This window comes from Rana temporaria (genome assembly GCF_905171775.1).
Source record: "Rana temporaria chromosome 4 unlocalized genomic scaffold, aRanTem1.1 chr4f, whole genome shotgun sequence".
In the NCBI taxonomy this organism is placed as follows: Eukaryota; Metazoa; Chordata; class Amphibia; order Anura; family Ranidae; genus Rana; species Rana temporaria.
The window spans coordinates 58,076-69,522 of record NW_024404440.1 but is presented as its reverse complement, the minus strand read 5'-3'; positions in this window follow the sequence as shown (position 1 = coordinate 69,522).

The window sequence follows — 11,447 nt, the reverse complement described above, 5'->3', positions numbered from 1 at the left end:
AGTTGTACGTCCGGCGTAAAGTTATTCCCCATAAAGGAGGTGTAACCCAGCAACAGACATGCTCAGGTCTGCACCAGGGAACACAAGCCGGCGTATTGTGCGTTGGACGTGTGTCTGGCTGGGCGTAAGTTACGTTCACGGCGTACGCAGTGATCCAGCGTAGCTTAGGCAGTTGTGCCGGCATGTATGTGAGCAGGCGGGGGGTGTGCGCATGCGCAGTTTGTGATACGTACCTGTCTGGTGCTCGGCCCATCATTTGCATGGGGTCACACCTCATTTGCATGGGTCACGCCCACTTCCACCTACGCCGGCGTACGCCTTCAAAAACCCAAGCTACGCTGGGGCAGCGTTGGGAGCACTGGCTTGCTGAATTCCATGCTTGCCTCTCTGCGCTGCGTTGGCGTAGCATACAGTGGTTACTCTCTTTGAATCTGGGCCAGAGTTTCTGGCCATTCAGGAATGGGAGCTGGAGATCGCCTACAGACGGCTGCTAGACTCTGCAACCCAGAATCCCTTGGAAAATATGGGATACTCTTGTTTCAGCTCCCCGTGCACCTCTTATGTCTAAGTTACCCTGTGCCAGGATGGGTGACTGAGAAAATATGTCTTGGATTACTTAAAATGGGACAGTAATATTTCTCCACAATATCTGCCAGGATAGATGTAAAGACTATTCTTAGTTGTTAATTCTGAACAACATGCTAATTGAAAGAGCTGATCACATTGGCCTCTGTACAATGTAGGAGACGAGCCGACACCGGCTACTGGAAGCTCCTGCTATTGTGTGAAGATGTCCTTGTACTTATGATAATGTGTATTGTATAGTCGGTGAGCGAGGAGATGCGACGTCTACCCTAAAAGGTCATATCTGAGTCACCACGTCTGTCTAAAGGATTAGTTCATTAGCTCATGTTAATTTATGTTCTGGTTACCTCCTCTTTAACTGTGTATAAGGCCGAGTACTCACGGCAGGACATGTCCGATGAAAACGGTCTGCAGACCGTTTCCATCGGACATGTCTGGCCGGGGACTGCCCGGGGACTTCTGTTCGATGGCTATACACACCATCGAACAGAAGACCGCGCGTAAACAATACGCGGGGCGTGTCCGCGGTGTCGACGCGTCGATGACGCGGTGTCGCCGCAACAATGACGCGCCGGCGTGGGCGGCCTGCCTTGAAAATGCTTCCACGCATGCGTCGAAGTCATTCGACGCATGCGAGGGATGGCGGGCGGCAGGACATGTACGGTAGGTCTGTACAGACGACCGTACATGTCCGGGCGGACAGGTTTCCAGCGGACTGTTTTAAAGCAAGTCCGGGAAACAGTTGTCTGCTCAGAAACGGTCTGTCAGACAATTGTTTGCTGGAATCCTGTCCGCGCGGCTGTACACACGAGGGAACATGTCTGCTGAAATTGGTCTGCCGACCAGTTTCAGCAGACATGTTTGGTCGTGAGTACGGGGCCTAAGACTTGATTTTGTTTCTAATAAATACTCCATGTTCAGCAGACAAACAAGTCTCGTCTCGTTGTGTGCTTGTGAGCAGCTGGAACATCTGATATCTATATCCAGACTGAGAGGAAGCGGTATATGACGGAAGCACTCAGCGGAGTGAGGGGGACGTTCCGTTACAGTGGGCACAGTGAGCAGAGGCTGCAATGGTGGGCAAAGTGAGCAGAGGCTACAATGGTGGGCACAGTGAGCAGAGGCTACAATGGTGGACACAGGTGAGGCTGCACTGATAAAGTTGTTATTAATATTTATTTTTTTAACTTAATTCTGCATAACACATTTGAGTGTCATTTCATGAGATAGTTTATGAGGGCAGTGCCAGCAGAGCACAAAGGATGCTCTAGGGTGTCTTCTATCAGAAAATATATCGCGTTTTGGGGGTTTTATATAATGTTCAGGCCTAAAATGATTCTTTAACTCCTTCCCATCCGGCCTATAGCAGAATGACGGCCAGACGGGGTTCCATTATCCTGACTGGATGTCACATGACATCCAGAAGAATAAGCCGCTCGGGCGCAGGGCGATCGTTGGTTGTGTGTTGCTCTGACAAACCGCATCTCTAGTCTCGGTAAAGAGCCTAATGCCCTGTACACACCATCGGAAATTCCAAAAAGAAAACCGTGGATTTTTTTATGACGGAATGTTGGCTCAAACTTGTGTTGCATACACATGATCACACAAATCTTGTCGGAAATTCCGAACGTCAAGAACGCGGTGACATACAATACGTATGATGAGCCGAGATCAATGAAGTTCAGTAGGCAGTTCTGCTCTTTTGCTTGACTCTGAGCATGCATGTTTTTTGCGCGTCAGAATTGCATACAGACGATCAGAATTTCCGACAAGAACTTTATCCGTCTGAAAAATTGAGGACCTGCTCTCAATCTTTTGTTGGCGTAAATTCGGACAGCAAATGTCCGATGGAGCATAAACACGGTCAGAATTTCCGACCAAAAGCTCACATCGAAGATTTCCTGCCGGAATTTCCGATCGTGTGTATGCAGCATAAGACGTTGGCTCTTCACCATGTGATCAGCTGTGTCCAATCAAAGCTAATCACATCGTAACCAGAAAGTGCCGGTTATCGGCTTTCCTTTATTCATGCTGACAAGGCGTGAGTAGAGGAGAGCCAATCCGTGTCTCTCCTGACAGGGGGATCTGCACTGATATTCAGCATTGATTATAAGTACAGGCCCATCGCCAGTGATGACCACCAGTGCCCACAGGCATGCTAATCAGTGACCACCAGGGATGCCAGTCAGTGCCCACCAGTGAAATAGAAAACTTACTTATTTAAAGCATTTTTTTTATTCTTTTTATTAAGCTTTTAAAGATTATATTACATCAACAAAGCCTATCGGGAATACCCAGGCTAGAAATAAATACAAAAACACACACACACACACACACACACACACACACACACACAATTATAACCTAATAACACAAGGTATATTTACAAAAAAATGTAACAGAAATAAAGAAAAACTACATTTTTACAACATTTTCTGTCTTTTTTTTTATTTGTAGCACAACAAATAAAACCCCAGAGGTGATCAAATACCACCAAAAGAAAGCTCTATTTGGGGGGGTAAAGATAAAAAAGATTATTTGGGTACAGTGTTGTATGACAAGTGTGAGATAGCTGAAAATTGGCCTGGGCAGGAAGGGGGAAAAAGTGCCCGGTATTAAAGGGGTGTTGAATGTGGGCAAAAAAAATGCAAAACCATCTCTGGTAGTGGAAGGGTTAAAGGATAAGTTCACCTTCGGGAAGATGTTACATGTTCCTGTTCCTGCAGCGGCTCAGCGAGCCGAGACTTTCCCACACTCACTAATACACCTCGAGGGTTGTGTGGGATCCCTGATGTACAGGAAGACAGAACTTCAGTGAGGAACAATTCCCTCACTCAGGACAGGAATACGGCTTCTCCCCCATGTGAGATCTCTGATGTCTGGAAAGATTGGACTTCTCTGAAAAACATTTCCCACACTCAGGACAGGAATACGGCTTCTCCCCCGTGTGGGATCTCTGATGTGTGGAAAGACTGGACTTCTGTGAAAAACATTTGCCACACTCAGGACAGGAATACGGCTTCTCCCCCGTGTGAGATCTCTGATGTGTGGAAAGATGGAACTTTGTTGAAAAACATTTCCCACACTCAAGACAGGAATACGGCTTCTCCCCAGTGTGAGATCTCTGATGTCTGGAAAGATGGGACTTCTCTGAAAAACATTTCCCGCACTCAGGACAGGAATACGGCTTCTCCCCCGTGTGACATCTCTGATGTGTGGAAAGATGGGACTTCTCTGAAAAACATTTCCCACACTCAGGACAGGAATACGGCTTCTCCCCCGTGTGAGATCTCTGATGTGTGGAAAGATTGGACTTCTCTGAAAAACATTTCCCGCACTCAGGACAGGAATACGGCTTCTCCCCCGTGTGAGATCTCTGATGTCTGTAAAAACTGGACTTATCTGAAAAACATTTCCCACACTCAGGACAGGAATACGGCTTCTCCCCCATGTGAGATCTCTGATGTCTGTAAAAACTGGACTTATCTGAAAAACATTTTCCACAGTCAGGACAGGAATACGGCTTCTCTCCTGTGTGAGATCTCTGATGTGTGGAAAGATCGAATTGAAAACGGAAACACTTCCCGCACTCAGTACAGGAAAGTCTCTTATTTGTTGGAAGGACGGCACTGTCCCTCACAGTCTGAGGTTCCTCAGGATAAGAGGAATACAATTGTCCGGCACCGTCCCGCACAGTCTGAGGTTCCTCAGGATAAGAGGAATACGATGGTCCGGCACCGTCCCGCACAGTCTGAGGTTCCTCGGGATAAGAGGAATACGATGGTTCGGCACCGTCCCGCACAGTCTGAGGTTCCTCAGGATAAGAGGAATACGATGGTCCGGCACCTTCCCGCACAGTCTGAGGTTCCTCAGGATAAGAGGAATACGATGGTCCGGCACCGTCCCGCACAGTCTGAGGTTCCTCAGGATAAGAGGAATACGATGGTCCATCTACACTGTGTGGTGCCAGATGGACATTTGAGGTAGTCGGGTTTTCCCCTGGACTATACTGTGTGATGTCCTCATCTTCTACTTTACAGTCTGGAGACAAAGTGAGACAATCCTCTGAGGTTTTCCTCATCTCCCGTCCATCTACTAAAATAGAAATACAAAGATTATTACTAGGCATGACCTGATTGGTTTCCCTAAACCAGGACTCCGCCCACACCAGGCAGCTTTGTCTCTGAGGATCTTACAATTCCCCCCTCAAGGTAACTAGTAAATGGCTCCTCTGATCTCCTACCAGATCATTTCTTTATTCATAGATCTTAGTCAGAGAGTGAGGAAACAATGAGAACTGTCTTTTATAGGAGTGACAGTGATGAGGGGATTATAGGACGAGTGTCCCCACCCCCTCTATCACTCATTACCATCTTCCCAACAGAAGAAGTCCTGCACTTCCTTATTTAGTCCATGATTTAGTCATAAAAAACAGCGGGGCTGAGCCCCACCAGAGGTCAGAGAGTGAGGATGGGGGAGAACAACCAAGATGAAGACTGGACTGCCTGAAGACCACAATCATTGGGTTATTGACTCCTCCCCCTCATTATCACTTTCTGTTTAAAGTTCCAAAGCTTGAGGATGTTATCAAATTATTATCACCATGTAAAAGTCTGTCCTCCAATCACATCATCAGATATAAAATCAAACCACTATGAAATCAGTAAATAGGAAACTGCTCATATAATACCCAGATATGAGGTATAACAGAACTGCTCTGATATTGGTTAATGAACAAAAATGTGAGAGAGGGACTCACCTGAAGTTCTGCTTTCCTTGGAGCTCCGCCTGTCTCTTAAAGCCCCAGCCCCCTGACTCTATCGGCAAGCTGTATTGGCTGAGAGAAGCAGGCTCTCATCAATCCTTTCCCTTTCCTATGCAGTTCCACACATTGCACTCATTCACATTATCTCTTTGGTGCCCTTTGCTGGCTTTTTCTAAATCGGAAAACACCATTTTATCCCCAGCCTATAATAATAGTACATTAAAGGATCACTAAAGATATTTTTTTTAAATAACAAACATGTTATACTTCCCTCCACTGTGCAGCTCGTTTTTCACAGAGTGGCCCCGATCCACTTCTTCTGGGGTCCTTTGGCGGCTCTCTCAGCACCTCCCTGCAAGGACTCAACACCTTCATGCAAGCTTTCTTGCATGGTGTTGAGTCCTTGCGGGCACGCTCCCGTGATACAGCCGGCGGCCATAACAGCTCACTGTATCACTCAGCCCCGCAGGCGCCCCCCTGATGACGTTAGCATAATGAAACGTACGTCGGAGGCAGTCCTGGTCACGTGACATCCCCCCTGCGCTGTGGAGTGTCGGCAAGGATCCATTGGCGGTGAGATAGCGGCGGCTTCCACCCCCCTTCGAATCCCAAATTTGAAACCGCAGATTGGCGGTAACAAGTCCGTAGCCTCAGTGCCGGGTGGGCACCCCCCAAAGTAAGAGGCCATTTGGCTGTTTTTGTGTTTTTTAAATATTTTTAAATAAACGTTATCACGCTATTGGTCTTCCTGGCTTTCTTCTCTTGCATAAATATCCCATGTGGAGCTCCTGGATCTGTCTATCGGTTGTCCATATCCTTATGTGCGCAGGCACAATCCTGCATAAGCTGGTGTGACCATCTTTTCATTAAAATGGTCAACTAGCTCTGGTAAGAGCAATTTAAATATCAAGCACCTTGGGTGGAATTGAAGTTATTAAGAGCGGTGGTGGCACTTTCTCTCCTTATAAGAAAATCACAACGAACGAAGTGGATTGCAAAATTTTCTTTATTGTTTGGGACTTTTTTTATATATTTGCATTGATCACATTGGAATTTCACGCTGTGTTTTTTTTCTCAATGTGCAGCGCTGTCTGCAATATATGGGACTTTATTTTGATTTTATTTGTTATATATCTATTCACTAGAGATTGTTAATTATATGCCAATCTTAGCTGATTGGTTCACGGCACTATACACAGTATTTGTATGGGCCTAGCGCCCTCTATTTTTCATTTTCAGTCCACAATAGAACCCATGTTCCTGTCGGATCACCATCCGATCAGTGTCACCCTGACCTTTCCTGAAGTGTCTTCCAGAACAAAGACGTGGCACCTGAACCCCTCTCTACTTAAGGACCCATCCGTGACTGATCACATACGCACGCGCATTCAACAATACTTCTCGGAAAACTCATGCTCAGAAGTCTCGCCGGTATCCCTCTGGGAAGCCCATAAGGGCGTGATCCGCGGGGAACTGATAGCTCTGGCGGCAAAAGCCAAAAGATTGAACCAAGAATATATCAATTCTCTTATTGAAAAAATTTAAATTCTTGAGACATCCCACAAACAGTCCCAAGCGCAAGTCACCCTACAAGACTTACTACGTACTCGAACTTCCCTTATGGAGGAACTGTGCAAACGTTGCAAGAGACGCTACATCCTTGGACAGAGGATTTTCTACGAGCAGGGTAACAAATGTGGGCGCCTTCTGGCACGCACGGTGCAAAACTCGAAACCCACGTCCACAATACACCATATACAGAGTTCGGGTGGTGCCCGCTTGGTAAGAAATGGAGAAATCGCCAAGGAGTTTGAGAACTTCTACTCTAAACTATACAATCTCCACCCCCTTGACCTCTCCCAGTCCAAAAAGGACTTGCGGTCTGGACAAATCAGGGAATTCCTTGCGCGGTACAGCCCCAAGCCAATTTCCCCTCAACAATCTCTGGATTTAGATGGCCCCATACTAGCGTCGGAGGTGGATCTGGCAATCAAACAGATGAAGGCGGGGAAGGCCCCGGGCCCGCATGGCTTCTCCCTCCAGTATTACAAATCCTTCAATGACACACTTGCCGCTAGGCTCTTAGCCATTTTCAATGATCCCTGAGGGTAAGGACCCCTCCTCGGTGGCTAACTACCGTCTGATATCACTATTAAATGTGGATATCAAAATATATGCTAAAGTCCTTGCCAATAGGCTAGCCCCTCTAGTCCCCGGATTTGTCTCGCATGACCAGGTAGGCTTCGTCCCTGGGCGGGAAGCCAGAGACAACACCATCTGCACCTTGAACCTACATCACTGGCTCACGACTTCCAAAATGCATGGCTTCTTTCTCTCACTGGATGCTGAGAAGGCGTTCGACAGAGTGGCCTGGGACTACATGCAGGAGGTACTCATAGCCCTGGGCTTGGGTGCCCGTATGCTATCACACGTCTTAGCTCTGTATGCTGGCCCCACGGCGGCGGTTAGAGTCAATGGTCACCTGTCGAGCGCCTTCCCCATCAGCAATGGCACTCGCCAAGGATGCCCCCTATCACCTCTGATATACATTCTCACCCTGGAGCCCCTCCTCAATAGGTTGAGAGACAACCCAGACATCCTCGGGTTTAGTATAGGGGGCAGGGAATACAAAGTCACCGCCTTTGCGGATGACGTTCTCCTCTCTTTGCGGCTCCCCAGGATCTCCTTGCCCAACCTCCTCAAAGACCTAGACCACTTTGGCACCCTTTCGAACCTAAAAATAAACCACTCGAAATCACAAGCGCTGAACGTCTCCCTCTCCCCCCAGGAAGTGACACACTGCCAGGACTCTTTCCCCTTCAAGTGGGTACAAGACTCACTAACTTATCTGGGTATTCGCATCCCTTCCAACCTAGCAAATCTATATTCGAAAAATTTTCATCCGGCCCTGCTTCAGGCGCAGAAAAATAGGATTTTTATAACAGCTTACCTGTAAAATCCTTTTCTTTTGAAGTACATCACGGGACACAGAGAAGCATAGTAATTACTATGTGGGTTATAGAGAGTACCTTCAGGTGTGGACACTGACACGCCCTTAAGGCAAGAAGTTCCCTCCCCTATATAACCCCTCCCATACCGGGAGTGCCTCAGTTTTGTAGCAAGCAATAAGTGTCCCAAATACCCCAAAAAGAGGGGCGGGTGCTCTGTGTCCCGTGATGTACTTCAAAAGAAAAGGATTTTACAGGTAAGCTGTTATAAAAATCCTATTTTCTTTATCGTACATCACGGGACACAGAGAAGCATAGTAATTACTATGTGGGACGTCCTAAAGCAATGCTATGAGGGGAGGGAGACCCCAAGAAATAAGCCGGTCGCCATCAGACATGAGGAATCAAACTGCAGCCTGCAGCACACTGCGCCCAAAGGCGCTCTCCTCATTCTTTCTTATGTCCAATTGATAAAACTTAGTGAAAGTATGGACAGACGACCATGTCGCGGCCTTGCAGACTTGAGCCATGGAGGCTTGATGATGTACTGCCCAGGAAGTACCCACCGCTCTAGTGGAATGTGCTTTAACCTTAAACGGGGGAACCTTTCCCCTCAAGCCATAGGCTTGAGTAATGACCTGCCGAATCCATTTGGAGATAGTGGACTTCGACGCTGCCTGCCCACATCTGGGACCTTCTGGCAGGATAAACAATGTATCAGTTTTCCGGACCTGAGCAGTAGCCTTAAGATAGATCTTAACTGCTCTTAATACGTCTAGCGTATGTAAAGACTTCTCCCTTGCAGAACTAGGTTCTGAGAAAAAAGACGGGAGGACAAGATCCTGATTCAAATGAAATTTTGAAACAACTTTAGGTAGGAAAGCCGGGTGGGGCCGTAGGACCACTCTATCCTTATGGAATATAAGGTACGGTTCCTTACAAGACAAGGCCGCCAACTCCGAAACCCTCCTAGCGGAGGTTATGGCTACCAAAAATATCACCTTCCTGGTCAGAAGGACCAAAGGAATATGAGCCAAGGGCTCAAATGGTTGTTTCTGTAAGACAGAAAGGACCAGATTCAGATCCCATGGACACAAGGGAATCTTGACTGGTGGACTAAGCCGGATCATACCTTGCAAAAAGGTTTTGATCAGGGAATGTGTAGCTAGTGGCCTTTGGAAAAAAAATCGATAAGGCCGAAATCTGGCCCTTAATGGTGCTTGGGGCCAACTTCATGTCTGCCCCTAACTGCAGAAACTCCAGAATTCTGCCAACGAGATACCTCCGGGGATGCCAACCCCTGGTCTCGCACCAGGCCACATAAGATTTCCAGACTCGGTAATAGATAAGTCTGGATGCCGGTTTTCTGGCATTAATCAAAGTAGATGCCACCGCATTAGAGACCCCTTTTCTTTAAGATATGGGACTCAATAGCCAGACCGTCAAATTGAGAGACGGTAAGGAAGGATGGAATATTGGCCCCTGGGACAATAGGTCCGGCCGAAGCGGAAGGGACCACGGTTGCCCCACGGACATCCTTACAATGTCCGCGAACCAGGCCCTTCTGGGCCACGCTGGAGCCACCAGAATCACTGGTCTTCCTTCCGACTTTACCCTGCGAAGAAGACGGGGTAATAATTGCAGCGGAGGAAACGCATACATTAGGGAGAACTGGTCCCATGGGAACACCAGTGCATCCGTGCCGTAAGCAAGTGGATCCCTTGTCCGGGACAGAAAGTTGCCCACCCTTGCATTGAACCTCGATGCAAAGAGATCGACATCTGGTGTTCCCCACCTCTGACAAATGCTCTGGAAGATGTCGGGGTGAAGAGTCCATTCCCCCGGAAGCACCTGTTGGCGGCTTAGGTAGTCTGCTCGCCAATTGTCTATTCCCGGAATGAACACTGCAGATATGCATGGGACATATTTCTCTGCCCAGGTCAGGATTCGATTCACCTCTCTTTGGGCTGCACGACTTCTTGTGCCCCCCTGGTGATTTATGTATGCCACAGCAGTGACATTGTCTGATTGAACCCTGACCGGAAGACCCTTCAACCTGTCTGACCAAGCTGACAGGGCTAGATAGACTGCTCGAATTTCCAGCAGATTTATGGGTAGAGACCTCTCGGAGGCTGACCATTTCCCCTGGAGAGACAAACCTCCCAGGACTGCACCCCAGCCTAGCAGACTGGCGTCCGTGGTCACAACCTGCCATGTCACGGGAACAAAGGACTTCCCCTTTAGCAGGTTCCGGGGAACCAGCCACCAACAAAGGCTCTGCCGGACTGACCGGGAGAGAGACATAGGGAGATCCAAGGCTTGAACCTTTTTGTTCCAAGCGGACAGAATGGCATGTTGAAGCTCCCTTGAGTGGAACTGCGCAAATGGGACGGCCTCGAACGAGGCTACCATCTTTCCCAGTAACCTCATACAGAGGCGAATGGGAGGCTGACGCTTTGCTTTGACTAGTTGAACTAGTTCTCTTAAAGCCTCGAACTTCCTTTGGGGCAGGAAGACCCTTTTTAGCTTTGTGTCTATGAGTAGACCCAAATATTCGAGCCTTTGCACAGGCATTAAGGCTGACTTGTCCAGGTTGAGAACCCAACCCATGGATTCCAGAAATTTCACGGTTCTGTGTACCGCTGAGTTTAGATCGGCCACTGACCGGTCTACTACCAATAGGTCGTCTAGATAGGCTACTATGGATATGCCTTGAGACCTTAGATAGGCTAACAGTGGAGCCAATACTTTCGTGAAAACACGAGGAGCGGTGGCCAGACCAAAAGGTAAGGCCACGAACTGGAAGTGGCGCTGATTTACCGCGAAGCGAAGCAGCTTCTGATGGTCGAGAAAGATAGGAACGTGCAAGTATGCGTCCTTTATATCGATGGACGCTAGTAGTTCCCCTCCTTGCAGGGAGGCCACCACTGACCTGATCGATTCCATCCGGAATGATTGGACCCTTAGGAACTTGTTTAAGGCCTTGAGGTCCAGGATGGGTCTTACATCCCCGTTTGGTTTGGGGACGGTGAAGAGATTGGAATAAAACCCCAAACCTTGTTCTTCCACTGGCAGCTCTCTGATTACCCCTTGGGATAACAGATGATCTAAGGCCAATGCTAAGGACCTTCTTTTGCCGAGGTCCTTTG